This window comes from Lates calcarifer, linkage group LG19, assembly GCF_001640805.2.
Source record: "Lates calcarifer isolate ASB-BC8 linkage group LG19, TLL_Latcal_v3, whole genome shotgun sequence".
NCBI lineage: Eukaryota > Metazoa > Chordata > Actinopteri > Centropomidae > Lates > Lates calcarifer.
In genome coordinates this window covers 15,624,110-15,647,154 of record NC_066851.1, presented here as the reverse complement: position 1 = coordinate 15,647,154, position 23,045 = coordinate 15,624,110, and the positions used below count along the sequence as shown (strand labels likewise).

The following is a 23,045-nucleotide window of genomic DNA, read 5'->3' as shown; positions in this document are numbered from 1 at the left end:
AGCTGGTGGAGTCAGTTCTCTAGAGCAGCTTCTTCTGTCTTTGTGTATAAAGCAAATTTAACTCTTGGACTAGTTCTTATTAGTTTAAAACCAGTTAGTCCACACTGTGGTTTGTAGATTTAGTGTCTTTTACTTCTCTATCTTTTGACAGTTCGAAGTTCAATACCCAGAAACACTCTGTGCTTTTATTGTGATGTGTCTTTATATCAATGTTTGTTGTGTTTTTCTCCACAGGATTCAAACTTCAACCATTAAAGCACAGAGAGAAGACATTTCCAGAAGGTCAGTGTTAGTTTATTATTTTCAGTCACACACTGTCATTATCTCAGCTGTAGTTTGACACTTTAAAACCTAAAACCTTGTCTGGAACAAATAGCTAGTATTTTTCAACAATGTAGCTGCAAAAAATAAGTCTAAAAATATGTATAACAAAATACATATAAATAAAGCAAACAAAATAAAATAAATTTAAAATAAATAATCTAGAAACACTTTTAATAAATAGGTGTAAAATAAGTATAGAACCTTTAAAGATATGTCTAAAAGTTAATGTAAATCCTTTATAAAACACAGCTTTTAAAATTTTATATATTAAAAACCTTAATTAACCTTAAATGTCTGAACAATGAGTGTAAAACCATAAAAAATAAATGTAAAATAAATAGTTTAAGAAGACACTTTTAATGATTTTATTCCAGACAACATATAACAAATCACGGAAAAATATAATGACAGACATTTGACCACAAGGAAACAGAGCTAGTTAGGGTTAATGTAGTTATGAGCACATTTTCCAAAGCGGAACATGTCTACTAAGCATCTTTGTGATCATTTAACTGCTTTTGATACAATTATTAATTAAATAATTGTATCATAAGCAGTTGAATGCTCTCACAGGTGTTTAATAAAGACATAAGTCTTTGGAAAATGTGCCCATGACTCCATTATAGATGGTAGAAGTGTTTTCACTAAAATAACAGGACACCAGCACTGTTTACAGATGGAGTTTTTTTTATTTTTATTTTTTAATCTAATTACAGCTTTGTAACATTTTTGTTTTCTTTCATCCACTTCAGGTCTTCAGCTGCTGTCGTCTTCTCCTCCTGCAGAGACAAGAACATGTGTTAATCACAGAAACTGATCAGTAAATCTAAATATGCTTACAACATACTATTCTGACAATTTTTTGTCGGTTTTTGACATCTTACTGTACTATGACCTGCAGCTTAAGACAAAAGAACTCTCAAAGTAGCCATCTTACCTTTGTCTTCCACAGACACACACTTCTACACAGTTGATGGGTTAGGTTAAGATTTTCATTTTGGTATTTGTGCATTATCAGTACTCAAATCCAATCTATTACTGTGCACACAGTTCTGTTAATTATTTTTTGATATTGTGTGTGTGTATATATATATATATATATATATATATAAAAAATGCCTTTTTATATTTTTGCTGTTGCAACACTGAATTTCCCTGTTGTGGGACTGATTAAGGATTCTTACGCAAATAAATACTTCTGAACACTGGATATTTTGTTTAATACTGTGTGAAAGTGAATATTTTTAGCTGGAGGTTAGAGTTAGGGTTAGGGCTTTTAGCCAGAGATTAGACTTTTTAGCCTCTGTTATACATTTTAATCGCAACCTGCAAGTATTGAATATTTGGCACTTCTGCATTACAAAATCACTTTGTGATATTAATTTGAAAAAAAAAAAGAAAAACTCAAAAGTTGTACTATGACATTTTTTTCATGGTTCTTGTTGCCTTACAACACTGACCATTTTTATGCCTTACGTACTATGACATTTTTGACAGCTCACTGTAACGTGACATTTTTACTTCTATTTTGGGTTATTACTTTGCATTGCTTTTATATTACAGATTACTTTTACCATTACTATACTGTGAAATTTCTACATATTTTGGATGGCTTACTATACTATGGCATTGGGCTTAAGACATAGGAACTATCTTTGCAGCAGTCTTTGTTTGCCATAGACACACTCACACCTCTACATAGTGTTTGTGGGAAAGTTGGATTTTGTTTTTGTCATTTCATTTTGGTATTTTGCTATTTCAAACAGTGCAATATCAGTACTCAAATCCAATCTATTACTTTGTACATAGTCCTGTTCATATTGTTTATAATTTGTATATATTGTTATGTTGTTTTATATCTTGCCTTGCTTATATCATGTCTTTTTATATTTTTGCTGCTATAACACTGAATTTCCCCACTGTGGCCCTAATAAAGGATTATCTTACTCTTGAATAAATACTTCTGAACATTAAATATTCTGCCAATCTATTTAATATTGTATGAAAGTTAATATTTTTAGCCAGAGGCCACTTGTAGCTAGAGGTTAGGGTTAGGGTCACAGCTTTTAGCCTTACTATACTATGACATTTTTTGATGGTTTCTGACCATTTCTGACACCTTACATTTTGTGACCATTTTTGACACCCTACTATGAAATTTTTTGAGGGTTTCTGACGCCTTACTATTCCATAACATTTTTTAAACATTTTTCATGCCTTACTATGCTCTGACATTTTTTGACATATTACTATACTATGACATTTGTGGATGGTTTTGACCATTTTTGACACCTTACATTTTGTGACCATTTTTGACACCCTACTATGACATTTTTCGATGGTTTTTGACGCCTTATTATACTGTGACATTTTTTGAGGGTTTCTGACACCTTACATTTTTTGACCATTTTTGACACTTTACTATACTATGACATTTTTTGATGGTTTCTGACGCCTTATTATACTGTGACATTTTTTGATGGTTTTTGACCATTTCTGACACCTTATTATACTATGACATTTTTTGACAGTTTTTGACACTTAACTATACTATGGCATTTTTTTGACAGTTTTTGACACCTTACATTTTGTGACCATTTTTCATGCCTTGCTATACTATGACATTTTTTGACAGTTTTTGACACTTTACTATACTATGACATTTTGTGACCATTTTTGACACCTTACTATACTATGACATTTTTTGAGGGTTTCTGACACCTTACATTTTTTGACCATTTTTGACACTTTACTATACTATGACATTTTTTGATGGTTTCTGACATCATACTATACTATGACATTTTTTGATGGTTTTTGACCATTTCTGACACCTTATTATACTATGACATTTTGTGACCATTTTTGACACCCTACTATGACATTTTTTGATGGTTTCTGACATCATACTATACTATGACATTTTTTGACAATTTTTGACACCTTACTATACTATGACATTTTTTTTGACAGGTTTTGACACCTTACATTTTGTGACCATTTTTGACACCCTACTATGACATTTTTTGACAGTTTTTGACACTTTACTATACTATGACATTTTTTGACCATTTTTCATGCCTTACTATACTATGACATTTTTTGAGGGTTTCTGACACCTTACATTTTGTGACCATTTTTGACACTTTACTATACTATGACATTTTTTTGATGGTTTTTGACCCCTTACTATACTATGACATTTTTTGACAATTTTTGACACCTTACTATACTATGACATTTTTTGACCATTTTTCATGCCTTACTATACTATGACATTTTTTGAGGGTTTCTGACACCTTACATTTTGTGACCATTTTTGACACTTTACTATACTATGACATTTTTTTGATGGTTTTTGACACCTTACATTTTGTGACCATTTTTGACACCCTACTATGACATTTTTTGACAATTTTTGACACTTTACTATACTATGACATTTTTTGACAGTTTTTGACACCTTACATTTTTTGACCATTTTTGACACTTTACTATACTATGACATTTTTTTGATGGTTTTTGACACCTTACTATTCTATAACATTTTTTGACCATTTTTCATGCCTTACTATACTATGACATTTTTTGATGGTTTTTGACACCTTACTATACTATGACATTTTTTGATGGTTTTTGACGCCTTACTATTCTATAACATTTTTGGACCATTTATTATGCCTTACTATGCTCTGACATTTTTTGACATATTACTATACTATGACATTTTTCGATGGTTTTGACCATTTCGGACACCTTATTATACTATGACATTTTGTGACCATTTTTGACACCCTACTATGACATTTTTCGATGGTTTTTGACGCCTTACTATTCTATAACATTTTTTGGACCATTTTTCATGCCTTACTACCATGACATTTTTTGAGGGTTTCAGACACCTTACTATACTATGACATTTTTTAACAGTTTTTGACACCTTACATTTTTTGACCATTTTTGACACTTAACTATACTATGGCATTTTTTTGACAGTTTTTGACACCTTACATTTTTGACCATTTATCATGCCTTACTATGCTCTGACATTTTTTGACATCATACTATACTATGACATTTTTGGATGGTTTTGACCATTTCGGACACCTTATTATACTATGACATTTTTGACCATTTTTGACACCTTACTATACTATGACATTTTTTGACCATTTTTCATGCCTTATATATACTATGAAATTTTTTGAGGGTTTCTGACGCCTTACTATACTTTGACATTTTTTTGACCATTTATCATGCCTTACTACCATGACATTTTTTGAGGGTTTTTGACACCTTACATTTTGTGACCATTTTTGACACCCTACTATGACATTTTTTGATGGTTTTTGACTTACTATTCTATAACATTTTTTGACCATTTTTCATGCCTTACTATACTATGACATTTTTTGTCATTTTTTGACACCTTACATTTTTTGACCATTTTTGACACTTTACTATACTATGACATTTTTTGATGGTTTTTTGACACCTTACTATACTATGACATTTTTTGATGGTTTTTGACGCCTTACTATTCTATAACATTTTTGGACCATTTATCATGCCTTACTATGCTCTGACATTTTTTGACATATTACTATACTATGACATTTGTGGATGGTTTTGACCATTTCGGACACCTTATTATACTATGACATTTTGTGACCATTTTTGACACCCTACTATGACATTTTTCGATGGTTTTTGACGCCTTACTATTCTATAACATTTTTTGGACCATTTTTCATGCCTTACTACCATTATATTTTTTGAGGGTTTCTGACGCCTTACTATACTTTGACATTTTTTGAGGGTTTCAGACACCTTACTATACTATGACATTTTTTGACAGTTTTTGACACCTTACATTTTTTGACCATTTTTGACACTTTACTATACTATGACATTTTTTTGATGGTTTTTGACACCTTACTATTCTATAACATTTTTTGACCATTTTTCATGCCTTACTATACTATGACATTTTTTTTGACAGGTTTTGACACATTTTGTGACCATTTTTGACACCCTACTATGACATTTTTGATGGTTTCTGACATCATACTATACTATGACATTTTTTGATGGTTTTTGACACCTTACTATTCTATAACATTTTTTGACCATTTTTCATGCCTTACTATACTATGACATTTTTTGATGGTTTTTGACACCTTACTATACTATGACATTTTTCGATGGTTTTTGACGCCTTACTATTCTATAACATTTTTGGACCATTTTTCATGCCTTACTATACTATGACATTTTTTGATGGTTTTTGACACCTTACTATACTATGACATTTTTTGATGGTTTTTGACGCCTTACTATTCTATAACATTTTTGGACCATTTATCATGCCTTACTATGCTCTGACATTTTTTGACATATTACTATACTATGACATTTTTCGATGGTTTTGACCATTTCGGACACCTTATTATACTATGACATTTTTTGACCATTTTTGACACCCTACTATGACATTTTTCGATGGTTTTTGACGCCTTACTATTCTATAACATTTTTTGGACCATTTTTCATGCCTTACTACCATGACATTTTTTGAGGGTTTCTGGCCTTACTATACTTTGACATTTTTGAGGGTTTCAGACACCTTACTATACTATGACATTTTTTAACAGTTTTGACACCTTACATTTTTTGACCATTTTTCATGCCTGCTATACTATGACATTTTTGACAATTTTTGACACCTTACTATACTATGACATTTTTGACCATTTTCACCTTACTATACTATGACATTTTTTGATGGTTTCTGACGCCTTACTATACTATGACATTTTTTGATGGTTTCTGACATCCTATACTATGACATTTTTTTGGTTTTTGACCATTTCTGACATCTTATTATACTATGACATTTTTTGACCATTTTTGACACTTTACTATGACATTTTGTGACCATTTTTGACACCCTACTATGACATTTTTTGATGGTTTCTGACATCATACTATACTATGACATTTTTTGACAATTTTTGACACCTTACTATACTATGACATTTTTTTTGACAGGTTTTGACACCTTACATTTTGTGACCATTTTTGACACCCTACTATGACATTTTTTGATGGTTTTTGACGCCTTACTATTCTATAACATTTTTTGACCATTTATCATGCCTTACTATGCTCTGACATTTTTTGACATCATACTATACTATGACATTTTTGGATGGTTTTGACCATTTCGGACACCTTATTATACTATGACATTTTTTGACCATTTTTGACACTTTACTATGACATTTTGTGACCATTTTTGACATCCTACTATGACATTTTTCGATGGTTTTTGACGCCTTACTATTCTATAACATTTTTTGGACCATTTTTCATGCCTTACTACCATGACATTTTTTGAGGGTTTTTGACGCCTTACTATACTATGACATTTTTTGACAATTTTTGACACTTTACTATACTATGACATTTTTTTGATGGTTTTTGACATCATACTATACTATAACATTTTTTGATGGTTTTTGACGCCTTACTATACTATGACATTTTTTGATGGTTTCTGACATCATACTATACTATGACAATTTTTGATGGTTTTTGACGCCTTACTATACTATGACATTTTTTGACCATTTTTCATGCCTTACTATACTATGACATTTTTTTTTGACAGGTTTTGACACCTTACATTTTGTGACCATTTTTGACACCCTACTATGACATTTTTTGATGGTTTCTGACATCATACTATACTATGACATTTTTTGATGGTTTTTGACGCCTTACTATTCTATAACATTTTTTGACCATTTTTCATTCCTTACTATACTATGGCATTTTTTGACATTTTTTGAGGGTTTCTGCTGCCTTACTATACTATGACATTTTTTGACAGTTTTTGACACCTTACATTTTTTGACCATTTTTGACACTTTACTATACTATGACATTTTTTGAGTAATTATCATGCCTTACTATACTATGACATTTTTTGACAATTTTTGACACCTTACTATACTATGACATTTTTTTGACAGTTTTTGACACCTTACATTTTGTGACCATTTTTGACACTTTACTATACTATGACATTTTTTGAGTAATTATCATGCCTTATATACTATGACATTTTTTGACAATTTTTGACACCTTACTATACTATGACATTTTTTTGACAGTTTTTGACACCTTACATTTTGTGACCATTTTTGACACTTTACTATACTATGACATTTTTTGATGGTTTTTGACACCTTACTATTCTATAACATTTTTTGACCATTTTTCATGCCTTACTATACTATGACATTTTTTTTGACAGGTTTTGACACCTTACATTTTGTGACCATTTTTGACACCCTACTATGACATTTTTTGATGGTTTCTGACATCATACTATACTATGACATTTTTTGATGGTTTTTGACACCTTACTATTCTATAACATTTTTTGACCATTTTTCATGCCTTACTATACTATGACATTTTTCGATGGTTTTTGACGCCTTACTATTCTATAACATTTTTGGACCATTTTTCATGCCTTACTATACTATGACATTTTTTGATGGTTTTTGACACCTTACTATACTATGACATTTTTTGATGGTTTTTGACGCCTTACTATTCTATAACATTTTTGGACCATTTATCATGCCTTACTATGCTCTGACATTTTTTGACATATTACTATACTATGACATTTTTCGATGGTTTTGACCATTTCGGACACCTTATTATACTATGACATTTTTTGACCATTTTTGACACCCTACTATGACATTTTTCGATGGTTTTTGACGCCTTACTATTCTATAACATTTTTTGGACCATTTTTCATGCCTTACTACCATGACATTTTTTGAGGGTTTCTGACGCCTTACTATACTTTGACATTTTTTGAGGGTTTCAGACACCTTACTATACTATGACATTTTTTTGATGGTTTTTGACATCATACTATACTATAACATTTTTTGATGGTTTTTGACGCCTTACTATACTATGACATTTTTTGATGGTTTCTGACATCATACTATACTATGACAATTTTTGATGGTTTTTGACGCCTTACTATACTATGACATTTTTTGACCATTTTTCATGCCTTACTATACTATGACATTTTTTTTTGACAGGTTTTGACACCTTACATTTTGTGACCATTTTTGACACCCTACTATGACATTTTTTGATGGTTTCTGACATCATACTATACTATGACATTTTTTGATGGTTTTTGACGCCTTACTATTCTATAACATTTTTTGACCATTTTTCATTCCTTACTATACTATGGCATTTTTTGACATTTTTTGAGGGTTTCTGCTGCCTTACTATACTATGACATTTTTTGACAGTTTTTGACACCTTACATTTTTTGACCATTTTTGACACTTTACTATACTATGACATTTTTTGAGTAATTATCATGCCTTACTATACTATGACATTTTTTGACAATTTTTGACACCTTACTATACTATGACATTTTTTTGACAGTTTTTGACACCTTACATTTTGTGACCATTTTTGACACTTTACTATACTATGACATTTTTTGAGTAATTATCATGCCTTACTATACTATGACATTTTTTGACAATTTTTGACACCTTACTATACTATGACATTTTTTTGACAGTTTTTGACACCTTACATTTTGTGACCATTTTTGACACTTTACTATACTATGACATTTTTTGATGGTTTTTGACACCTTACTATTCTATAACATTTTTTGACCATTTTTCATGCCTTACTATACTATGACATTTTTTTTGACAGGTTTTGACACCTTACATTTTGTGACCATTTTTGACACCCTACTATGACATTTTTTGATGGTTTCTGACATCATACTATACTATGACATTTTTTGATGGTTTTTGACACCTTACTATTCTATAACATTTTTTGACCATTTTTCATGCCTTACTATACTATGACATTTTTTGATGGTTTTTGACCTACCATTACTATACTATGACATTTTTCGATGGTTTTTGACGCCTTACTATTCTATAACATTTTTGGACCATTTTTCATGCCTTACTATACTATGACATTTTTTGATGGTTTTTGACACCTTACTATACTATGACATTTTTTGATGGTTTTTGACGCCTTACTATTCTATAACAATTTTGGACCATTTATCATGCCTTACTATGCTCTGACATTTTTTGACATATTACTATACTATGACATTTTTCGATGGTTTTGACCATTTCGGACACCTTATTATACTATGACATTTTTTGACCATTTTTGACACCCTACTATGACATTTTTCGATGGTTTTTGACGCCTTACTATTCTATAACATTTTTTGGACCATTTTTCATGCCTTACTACCATGACATTTTTTGAGGTTTCTGACGCCTTACTATACTTTGACATTTTTTGAGGGTTTCAGACACCTTACTATACTATGACATTTTTTAACAGTTTTTGACACCTTACATTTTTTGACCATTTTTGACACTTAACTATACTATGGCATTTTTTTGACAGTTTTTGACACCTTACATTTTGTGACCATTTTTCATGCCTTGCTATACTATGACATTTTTTGAGGGTTTCTGCTGCCTTACTATACTATGACATTTTTTGACAATTTTTGACACCTTACTATACTATGACATTTTTTGACCATTTTTCATGCCTTACTATACTATGACATTTTTTGAGTTTCTGACGACATTTTTTTTGACATCATACTATACTATGACATTTTGATGGTTTTTGACCATTTCTGACACCTTATTATACTATGACATTTTTTGACCATTTTGACACTTTACTATGACATTTTGTGACCATTTTTGACACCCTACTATGACATTTTTTGATGGTTTCTGACATCATACTATACTATGACATTTTTTGACAATTTTGACACCTTACTATACTATGACATTTTTTTTGACAGGTTTTGACACCTTACATTTTGTGACCATTTTTGACACCCTACTATGACATTTTTGATGGTTTTTGACGCCTTACTATTCTATAACATTTTTGACCATTTATCATGCCTTACTATGCTCTGACATTTTTTGACATCATACTATACTATGACATTTTTCGATGGTTTTGACCATTTCGGACACCTTATTATACTATGACATTTTTTGACCATTTTTGACACCGTACTATGACATTTTTCGATGGTTTTTGACGCCTTACTATTCTATAACATTTTTTGGACCATTTTTCATGCCTTACTACCATGACATTTTTTGAGGGGTTTTTGACGCCTTACTATACTATGACATTTTTTGACAATTTTTGACACTTTACTATACTATGACATTTTTTTGATGGTTTTTGACATCATACTATGCTATAACATTTTTTGATGGTTTTTGACGCCTTACTATACTATGACATTTTTTGATGGTTTCTGACATCATACTATACTATGACAATTTTTGATGGTTTTTGACGCCTTACTATACTCTGACATTTTTTGACACCTTACATTTTTTGACCATTTTTGACACTTTACTATACTATGACATTTTTTGAGTAATTATCATGCCTTACTATACTATGACATTTTTGACAATTTTTGACACCTTACTATACTATGACATTTTTTTGACAGTTTTTGACACCTTACATTTTGTGACCATTTTTGACACTTTACTATACTATGACATTTTTTGAGTAATTATCATGCCTTACTATACTATGACATTTTTTGACAATTTTTGACACCTTACTATACTATGACATTTTTTGACCATTTTTCATGCCTTACTATACTATGACATTTTTTGATGGTTTCTGACGCCTTACTATACTATGACATTTTTTGAGGGTTTCTGACATCATACTATACTATGACATTTTTTGATGGTTTTTGACCATTTCTGACACCTTATTATACTATGACATTTTTTGACCATTTTTGACACTTTACTATGACATTTTGTGACCATTTTTGACACCCTACTATGACATTTTTTGATGGTTTCTGACATCATACTATACTATGACATTTTTTGACAATTTTTGACACCTTACTATACTATGACATTTTTTTTGACAGGTTTTGACACCTTACATTTTGTGACCATTTTTGACACTTTACTATACTATGACATTTTTTGATGGTTTTTGACACCTTACTATTTTATAACATTTTTTGACCATTTTTCATGCCTTACTATACTATGACATTTTTTTTGACAGGTTTTGACACCTTACATTTTGTGACCATTTTTGACACCCTACTATGACATTTTTTGATGGTTTTTGACACCTTACTATTCTATAACATTTTTTGACCATTTTTCATGCCTTACTATACTATGACATTTTTTGATGGTTTTTGACACCTTACTATACTATGACATTTTTCGATGGTTTTTGACGCCTTACTATTCTATAACATTTTTGGACCATTTTTCATGCCTTACTATACTATGACATTTTTTGATGGTTTTTGACACCTTACTATTCTATAACATTTTTGGACCATTTATCATGCCTTACTATGCTCTGACATTTTTTGACATATTACTATACTATGACATTTGTGGATGGTTTTGACCATTTCGGACACCTTATTATACTATGACATTTTGTGACCATTTTTGACACCCTACTATGACATTTTTCGATGGTTTTTGACGCCTTACTATTCTATAACATTTTTTGGACCATTTTTCATGCCTTACTACCATTATATTTTTTGAGGGTTTCTGACGCCTTACTATACTTTGACATTTTTTGAGGGTTTCAGACACCTTACTATACTATGACATTTTTTGACAGTTTTTGACACCTTACATTTTTTGACCATTTTTGACACTTTACTATACTATGACATTTTTTTGATGGTTTTTGACACCTTACTATTCTATAACATTTTTTGACCATTTTTCATGCCTTACTATACTATGACATTTTTTGATGGTTTTTGACACCTTACTATACTATGACATTTTTTGATGGTTTTTGACGCCTTACTATTCTATAACATTTTTGGACCATTTATCATGCCTTACTATGCTCTGACATTTTTTGACATATTACTATACTATGACATTTGTGGATGGTTTTGACCATTTCGGACACCTTATTATACTATGACATTTTGTGACCATTTTTGACACCCTACTATGACATTTTTCGATGGTTTTTGACGCCTTACTATTCTATAACATTTTTTGGACCATTTTTCATGCCTTACTACCATTATATTTTTTGAGGGTTTCTGACGCCTTACTATACTTTGACATTTTTTGAGGGTTTCAGACACCTTACTATACTATGACATTTTTTGACAGTTTTTGACACCTTACATTTTTTGACCATTTTTGACACTTTACTATACTATGACATTTTTTTGATGGTTTTTGACACCTTACTATTCTATAACATTTTTTGACCATTTTTCATGCCTTACTATACTATGACATTTTTTGATGGTTTTTGACACCTTACTATACTATGACATTTTTTGATGGTTTTTGACGCCTTACTATTCTATAACATTTTTGGACCATTTATCATGCCTTACTATGCTCTGACATTTTTTGACATATTACTATACTATGACATTTTTCGATGGTTTTGACCATTTCGGACACCTTATTATACTATGACATTTTTTGACCATTTTTGACACCCTACTATGACATTTTTCGATGGTTTTTGACGCCTTACTATTCTATAACATTTTTTGGACCATTTTTCATGCCTTACTACCATGACATTTTTTGAGGGTTTCTGACGCCTTACTATACTTTGACATTTTTTGAGGGTTTCAGACACCTTACTATACTATGACATTTTTTAACAGTTTTTGACACCTTACATTTTTTGACCATTTTTGACACTTAACTATACTATGGCATTTTTTTGACAGTTTTTGACACCTTACATTTTGTGACCATTTTTCATGCCTTGCTATACTATGACATTTTTTGAGGGTTTCTGCTGCCTTACTATACTATGACATTTTTTGACAATTTTTGACACCTTACTATACTATGACATTTTTTGACCATTTTTCATGCCTTACTATACTATGACATTTTTTGATGGTTTCTGACGCCTTACTATACTATGACATTTTTTGAGGGTTTCTGACATCATACTATACTATGACATTTTTTGATGGTTTTTGACCATTTCTGACACCTTATTATACTATGACATTTTTTGACCATTTTTGACACTTTACTATGACATTTTGTGACCATTTTTGACACCCTACTATGACATTTTTTGATGGTTTCTGACATCATACTATACTATGACATTTTTTGACAATTTTTGACACCTTACTATACTATGACATTTTTTTTGACAGGTTTTGACACCTTACATTTTGTGACCATTTTTGACACCCTACTATGACATTTTTTGATGGTTTTTGACGCCTTACTATTCTATAACATTTTTTGACCATTTATCATGCCTTACTATGCTCTGACATTTTTTGACATCATACTATACTATGACATTTTTCGATGGTTTTGACCATTTCGGACACCTTATTATACTATGACATTTTTTGACCATTTTTGACACTTTACTATGACATTTTGTGACCATTTTTGACACCCTACTATGACATTTTTCGATGGTTTTTGACGCCTTACTATTCTATAACATTTTTTGGACCATTTTTCATGCCTTACTACCATGACATTTTTTGAGGGTTTTTGACGCCTTACTATACTATGACATTTTTTGACAATTTTTGACACTTTACTATACTATGACATTTTTTTGATGGTTTTTGACATCATACTATACTATAACATTTTTTGATGGTTTTTGACGCCTTACTATACTATGACATTTTTTTGATGGTTTCTGACATCATACTATACTATGACAATTTTTGATGGTTTTTGACGCCTTACTATACTATGACATTTTTTGACCATTTTTCATGCCTTACTATACTATGACATTTTTTTTTTGACAGGTTTTGACACCTTACATTTTGTGACCATTTTTGACACCCTACTATGACATTTTTTGATGGTTTCTGACATCATACTATACTATGACATTTTTTGATGGTTTTTGACGCCTTACTATTCTATAACATTTTTTGACCATTTTTCATTCCTTACTATACTATGGCATTTTTTGACATTTTTTGAGGGTTTCTGCTGCCTTACTATACTATGACATTTTTTGAGAGTTTTTGACACCTTACATTTTTTGACCATTTTTGACACTTTACTATACTATGACATTTTTTGAGTAATTATCATGCCTTACTATACTATGACAATTTTTGACAATTTTTGACACCTTACTATACTATGACATTTTTTTGACAGTTTTTGACACCTTACATTTTGTGACCATTTTTGACACTTTACTATACTATGACATTTTTTGAGTAATTATCATGCCTTACTATACTATGACATTTTTTGACAATTTTTGACACCTTACTATACTATGACATTTTTTTGACAGTTTTTGACACCTTACATTTTGTGACCATTTTTGACACTTTACTATACTATGACATTTTTTGATGGTTTTTGACACCTTACTATTCTATAACATTTTTTGACCATTTTTCATGCCTTACTATACTATGACATTTTTTTTGACAGGTTTTGACACCTTACATTTTGTGACCATTTTTGACACCCTACTATGACATTTTTTGGTTTCTGACATCATACTATTCTATAACATTTTTTGACCATTTTTCATGCCTTACTATACTATGACATTTTTTGATGGTTTTTGACACCTTACTATACTATGACATTTTTCGATGGTTTTTGACGCCTTACTATTCTATAACATTTTTGGACCATTTTTCATGCCTTACTATACTATGACATTTTTTGATGGTTTTTGACACCTTACTATTCTATAACATTTTTGGACCATTTATCATGCCTTACTATGCTCTGACATTTTTTGACATATTACTATACTATGACATTTGTGGATGGTTTTGACCATTTCGGACACCTTATTATACTATGACATTTTGTGACCATTTTTGACACCCTACTATGACATTTTTCGATGGTTTTTGACGCCTTACTATTCTATAACATTTTTTGGACCATTTTTCATGCCTTACTACCATTATATTTTTTGAGGGTTTCTGACGCCTTACTATACTTTGACATTTTTTGAGGGTTTCAGACACCTTACTTTACTATGACATTTTTTGACAGTTTTTGACACCTTACATTTTTTGACCATTTTTGACACTTAACTATACTATGGCATTTTTTTGACAGTTTTTGACACCTTACATTTTTTGACCATTTTTGACACTTTACTATACTATGGCATTTTTTTGACAGTTTTTGACATCATACTATACTATAACATTTTTTGATGGTTTTTGACGCCTTACTATACAATGACATTTTTTGATGGTTTCTGACATCATACTATACTATGACATTTTTTGATGGTTTTTGACGCCTTACTATTCTATAACATTTTTTGACCATTTTTCATGCCTTACTATACTATGACATTTTGTGACCATTTTTGACACCCTACTATGACATTTTTTGATGGTTTCTGACATCATACTATACTATGACAATTTTTGATGGATTTTGACGCCTTACTATACTATGACATTTTTTGACAATTTTTGACATCATACTATACTATGACATTTTTTTGATGGTTTTTGACACCTTACATTTTGTGACCATTTTTGACACCCTACTATGACATTTTTTGATGGTTTCTGACATCATACTATACTATGACATTTTTTGATGGTTTTTGACGCCTTACTATTCTATAACATTTTGTGACCATTTTTCATTCCTTGCTATACTATGACATTTTTTGACATTTTTTGAGGGTTTCTGCTGCCTTACTATACTATGACATTTTTTGACCATTTTTGACACTTTACTATACTATGACATTTTTTGATGGTTTTTGACGCCTTACTATACTATGACATTTTTGGATGGTTTTTGACCATTTCTGACACCTTATTATACTATGACATTTTTTGACCATTTATCATGCCTTACTACCATGACATTTTTTGACAGTTTTTGACACCTTACATTTTTTGACCATTTTTTGACACTTTACTATACTATGACATTTTTTTTTTTTTTTTTTACAGTTTTTGACATCTTACATTTTGTGACCATTTTTGACACCCTACTATGACATTTTTTGATGGTTTTTGACACCCTACTATGACATTTTCTGATGGTTTTTGACACCTTACTATTCTATAACATTTTTGGACCATTTATCATGCCTTACTGTGCTCTGACATTTTTTGACATATTACTATACTATGACATTTTTTGAGGGTTTTTGACACCTTACTATACAATGACATTTTTTAAACATTTATCAAGCCTCACTATACTATAACATTTTTGACAGTTTTTGACCCATTACTATACTTTTACATTTTTTGACCATTTTTCATGCCTTACTATACTGTGACATTTTTTCACCATTTTCAACCCCTTCCTATACTATGACATTTTTTTTGATGGTTTTTGATGCCTTACTATAGTATGACATTTTTTGACCATTTATCATGCCTTACTATAACATTTTTGACCGTTTTTGACGTCATGCTATACTATGACCGTTTTTGACCCCTTACTATACTATGACATTTTTTAACCATTTTCGACCCCTTCCTATACTATGACATTTTTTTGATTGTTTTTTTGATGCCTTACTATAGTATATGACATTTTTTGACCATTTTTCATGCCTTACTATACCATGACATTTTTTGAGGGTTTCTGACACCTTACTATACTATGACATTTTTGAACATTTTTGACAACTTACTATACTATGACATTTTTTGATTGTTTTTTTGATGCCTTACTATACTATGACTTTTTATGACATTTTTTGACCATTTTTCATGCCTTACTAGACTATTTTTTGATGGTTTTTGATATCATACTATACTATGAAATTTTATGATGGTTTTTGTCGGCTTACTATAGTATATGTGTTTGTGAATTACCTGGAGGCTTCTTTCATGGTCTCAAAGAAGTTCTTCATTGTATGAAGACTCTGCCATCGTGGACTACGTCTCTGTGATCGCGGACAGTGTCTCTGAGATTATGGACAAAGTCTCTGTGATCATGGACTATGTCTTTATGATCGTGGACGATGTCTCTGAGATCATAGACGGTGTCTCTGTGATCATCGACAGTGTCTCCATGATCGCGGGCAATGCCGTCAAATCGGTGACCCCCGTCTCCGCCGATTCTATCGCAAGGTCTCTACGAAGCATGGGACAATATCTCTGATCATGGACAACGCCTCTCTCATCTTTGACAAGGTCTCTGCGATCATGGACAATGTATCTGATCGTGGACTATGTCTCCCTCATCCTCAACAATGTCTCTCCGATCATGGACCACGTCTCTGCGATCGTGGACGATGTCATGGACGAAGTGATGAGACCTGGACAAAGTCAAGAGAAATATGCAAAGGAAAATGATCAATACACTACCACCTATTCCTCATCAACAGTTTAACCATGAAAACACAGAGAAATATTCAACATTACAGCTGAACCACAACATTTAACAAAACACTTTGATGCCTTACTATACTATGACATTTTTTGAGGGTTTCTGACACCTTACTATACTATGACATTTTTGAACATTTTTGACAACTTACTATACTATGACATTTTTTGATTGTTTTTTTGATGCCTTACTATACTATGACTTTTTATGACATTTTTTGACCATTTTTCATGCCTTACTATACTATGACATTTTTTGAGGGTTTCTGACACCTTACTATACTATGACATTTTTGAACATTTTTGACAACTTACTATACTATGACATTTTTTGATTGTTTTTTTGATGCCTTACTATACTATGACTTTTTATGACATTTTTTGACCATTTTTCATGCCTTACTAGACTATTTTTTGATGGTTTTTGATATCATACTATACTATGAAATTTTATGATGGTTTTTGTCAGCTTACTATAGTATATGTGTTTGTGAATTACCTGGAGGCTTATTTCATGGTCTCAAAGAAGTTCTTCATTGTATGAAGACTCTGCCATCGTGGACTACGTCTCTGTGATCGCGGACAGTGTCTCTGAGATTATGGACAAAGTCTCTGTGATCATGGACTATGTCTTTATGATCGTGGACGATGTCTCTGAGATCATAGACGGTGTCTCTGTGATCATCGACAATGTCTCCATGATCGCGGGCAATGCCGTCAAATCGGTGACCCCCGTCTCCGCCGATTCTATCGCAAGGTCTCTACGAAGCATGGGACAATATCTCTGATCATGGACAACGCCTCTCTCATCTTTGACAAGGTCTCTGCGATCATGGACAATGTATCTGATCGTGGACTATGTCTCCCTCATCCTCAACAATGTCTCTCCGATCATGGACCACGTCTCTGCGATCGTGGACGATGTCATGGACGAAGTGGTGAGACCTGGACAAAGTCAAGAGAAATATGCAAAGGAAAATGATCAATACACTACTACCTATTCCTCATCAACAGTTTAACCATGAAAACACAGAGAAATATCCAACATTACAGCTGAACCACAACATTTAACAAAACACTTTGATGCCTTACTATACTATGACATTTTTCTACATTTTACTACATTTTATGACATCTTACTATACTGTGGCGTTTTTTGACATTTTCAATGTCCCCCTATAACATGACATTTTTACTTCTATTTTGGATTACTGTTACTTCTGTATTTCTTTTATTACATATTACTTTTACTGTTATCTCTAATATTAAATTACTTTCACCATTACCTATTACATACCTTTTACATCTTACTTCTGATATTGTTAATTAATTTTACATTACTTATTAATACAAATTACTTATACAATATATAGCAGATCACGTCTATTATTACACTTTTCTGATATACTGAATACTGAACATAAACAGTTTTATCTCAGTGCTCTGTGTTGGACAGTTGATGTAAAGCTGTTTGTGAATTACCTGGAGGCTTCTGTCCTGGTCCCAAAGAAGTTCTTCATTGTATGAAGACTCTCTGCAATCGTGGACTACGTCTCTGTGATCGCGGACAGTGTCTCTGAGATTATGGACAAAGTCTCTGTGATCATGGACTATGTCTTTGTGATCGTGGACGATGTCTCTGAGATCATAGACGGTGTCTCTGTGATCATCGACAATGTCCCTGATCGCGGGCAATGCCGTCAAATCGGTGACCCCCGTCTCCGCCGATTCTATCGCAAGGTCTCTACGAAGCATGGGACAATATCTCTGATCATGGACAACGCCTCTCTCATCTTTGACAAGGTCTCTGCGATCATGGACAATGTATCTGATCGTGGACTATGTCTCCCTCATCCTCAACAATGTCTCTCCGATCATGGACCATGTCTCTGCGGTTGTGGACGATGTTGTGGACGAAGTGGTGACACCTGGAGGAAATCAAAGAGAAACATATAAAGAAAAATGATCAATACACTACTACCTATTCCTCATCAATAGTTTAACCATGAAAACACAAATAAATATTCAACATTAAACCTGAACCTGATTTTTGACGCCTTACGATACTATGACATTTTTTGAGAGTTTTTGGCACCTTACCATACTATGACATTTTCTGACCAATTTTTACGCCTTACTTTACTATGACTTTTTTGACCATTTTCACGCCTGACTATACTACTACCTCAAACCAACAAGAAGTCAGCCATTTTGACTTTAATATACTAATTTTGCTCATTTTTCGCCATTTGGGGTCATTGTATTTAAACAAACTCCTCCTTGAGATTTAATCATATCGACTTCAAACTGACGCCTTTGTGATTAAGCTCGAGTTTTTATCAAAGTGCGTGGCCATGGAGCCACCTCAAATTTGCTGTTGTTAACGCTGACATCCAGGTATAAAGCAGCCAGGTACAGACTCAATGTAACACAAAATGACCACAACAGACACAAAACGATGACAAGGACGTGACAGACCGCTATAAATGACCAGTATGGAACACAAAATTACAAAGAGATGTGAGATCTCGGTAAAGTGACTGTAAACAATTACAACAGGGATTTAAATAGACTATCAAGAGCTCTTTCCAGGGACGCCTCAGTCACGGAAACAAAGACATACTTTCACCCACGCGATAAAAACGTTAAAAGGGAAGGCTAATGCTAACGCTCGCCACTAATGCAAATGCTAACGCTAGCCGCTGGCTAGTTAGCGCCTTAGCCTTACCTTCGCGCTGCAGGTGTGTTCAGCGTCCAGTCTCACTCGTGTTCGATTAAAAAAAAATAGCTTCAAAGCTTGTTCTAGCATCCAGGCCTCTTCGGTAACTAAGTGTTCTCACAGTACTGACAAACCAAGACAACGGCTCAAACGTTTGTTTAAATCTGTTTTCCAACTTCGTTTCTCCGCCTCTCTGCGTTTCTCCCAGAATGCCATAGCTAATGATGACGTAAGCCAACAATGGCAGAAAAAACTCCAGTTGAGATGTAGAACTCTCTTTCGTCGGACGTTAAACTACTGCGATCAATTGCGTAACTTTTTAGCATATTCTTTGTTTGGATAATCTATTAAAATGTGTATTATTAACTTCTGAATTTTTGATTTGACGGGGCAAGATATTTGTTTAGGGTGGCGCTGCCCCATCTTGCCTGCTTAGAGCCGGCCTCGGATTTGCCCCTGGTGTAATTATGAAACAACAGGGAATGTGGATTGGATGATACTAATATCTTTATTTATTTATTTATTTTTTTTTTTTTTCATTCACTCGTGAATTTAGTGAACACAAATTCTATGTTGCGACACCAGTAATGAATAAACAAATTCCACTCTACAAGAAATAGCAAATTAAGCAACAGTATGGAGACAACAAGCAATATTTGCAGCTCAGTATTAGCACATGTGATAAGGTTAAAAACATGTAGGTTCTGTTACCACTCTAACTGCAGTTGTGTTTTTATAAATCATCACAGTCACAGTCCTTTGAAACCTTACAAATTGGCAACTCATGAACTTCAAAAATCAACCATGCTTTCAGCTGTGCAGCAATATGTACATCAGATAATTCAGTTTGTGTTTAAATACATTATTTGACCTAAATAGGAGAATTTATGTGAGCCATAAATGGACATCAGAGAGTATGCCCTTCCTTTCAACTGTCATCTACTTGAATTAATAACATTTCAAATGTATGATTAATAGCATTTCAGACATATCTGTGTTGCTAGTATCATCACTCATCAGTTCTACCCATGTACAAAGTATAATTTATCTGAGAAAGTTGATCTTTTAAGTACATTGGATCGTGTGCCTTTTGCATTCTTATGACCAACCACTGTGAAATGAACTAGCTCTTGTGAATGTGAAAGCAGCACCCAAAAAAGCACAAAAGGCACATTATCCAGTATACCAGATGAAGTGTCTCAGATGATTTATACTTAGTACACAGACCCAGTTCCCCCTCACATTCAAAGCTCCTCGCTGAGAACTTTTCACCCTTTCCTCTGGGTGTTGGCTTTCAAAATTCAATAAGTTACTCAGGCATGAACCCACAATGTCAAAACTTCAGTGCAACCATCCAGCACTTTGAACCACTGGATCATACTTCTTCAGAGCATTTTTTGTCAAAACTTTCCAATCTCTATGTAAGATGTTTGCTTTCAAAGGTTCCAAGCTCGGGGTGGAAAAAGAGGCCTAAACTTTGAATCCAGAACCTCGAAACTTTCATAACAAGTTTACTTGTTTTAGCCCCGTTGCCAGCTGTAGTCTCAAACAACTTCATTAGACTCTCATCATTAGAATCAATGAGTGAAAAACAAGTGTCTTTGAAGGTCTTTGAGCCACTTTGTCACACCACTTTAGACAAAATCTCAAAGTTTTATAGTTTTTGCAAGAAATGTTGGCCTTACATATTTTCTCAGTCTGCCTGCCAGGGTTAACAACTGTCTCACACTTTCAGCCATTAAGTCATGTTACGTTTCCACTTATTTTCTGAGTGCTTTTAAATATTTTGCTTACTACTGACAGAAGCACTCAGCAACTTTGTGCAACTTTTTTTTATCTTAGTTTGGACAGTTCAGTTTTGAGCTTGTTATCTGAAAATCTTTGGAAATTTTCCATCATTGCTGGACCGAAGATAGTTAGACTGAGGCTTGTGACTAAAACTCTAAAATACAGTGGCCCTGAAGGTCAAGGCACAGTGACATGTCACAGAACAAAAAGTTTTCAGAAAACACAGCAACATTTCAGATTAAAAAAGAAAAAAAGGAGAAAACATTAGTTTTAAAACCATGTCTGTTGACATTACAATCAAAAAGTAATAATATTAATTACTTACATTTAATCAGATTATATATAACATAAATCATTTTGCAACCAGAGCCAAAACAGTGAATATGAATGCTGGAAACTGTCTACCTGTCTGCATGTGTTTCTATTAACTGACTAAAGACATGCTGTATAAGGGGACCGGTGACTTAAAAGCTGAACTAATCATTATTTTTACATTAACAATAGAATAAATAACCATGTGTAATGTAGTACCAAACTCATAGAAAATCATCATCCAATTGCGCCATTTTACTCACCTTTACATTGTTGCCAACTCTTTGTTTTGTTTCAAATCGTCTCCCTGCCTTCTGCCTAATTCATGTTGAAATAAGCTCCAACCCCCTGTGACCCTGAATAGGAATAAGCAGGCAAACAAAATAATTAAAT

At 32.4% G+C, this 23,045-nt stretch overlaps 3 long non-coding RNA genes across 3 annotated transcripts; all 3 read right to left on the bottom strand.

Annotated features, from left to right (window-relative positions):
• Positions 1-670: 670 nt before the first annotated feature.
• LOC127143626 (uncharacterized) lies at positions 671-20,829 on the bottom strand. The gene is made up of 5 exons (XR_007815199.1): positions 20,562-20,829; positions 19,316-19,761; positions 18,333-18,778; positions 17,318-17,763; positions 671-1,103 (listed from the first exon to the last, which is right to left on the bottom strand). It is a non-coding gene; the product is annotated as an uncharacterized LOC127143626 (long non-coding RNA).
• LOC127143627 (uncharacterized) lies at positions 7,994-9,881 on the bottom strand. Its single transcript, XR_007815200.1, has 2 exons — positions 9,747-9,881; positions 7,994-8,202 (listed from the first exon to the last, which is right to left on the bottom strand). It is a non-coding gene; the product is annotated as an uncharacterized LOC127143627 (long non-coding RNA).
• LOC127143628 (uncharacterized) lies at positions 12,867-13,390 on the bottom strand. The gene is made up of 2 exons (XR_007815201.1): positions 13,114-13,390; positions 12,867-13,075 (listed from the first exon to the last, which is right to left on the bottom strand). It is a non-coding gene; the product is annotated as an uncharacterized LOC127143628 (long non-coding RNA).
• Positions 20,830-23,045: the final 2,216 nt, after the last annotated feature.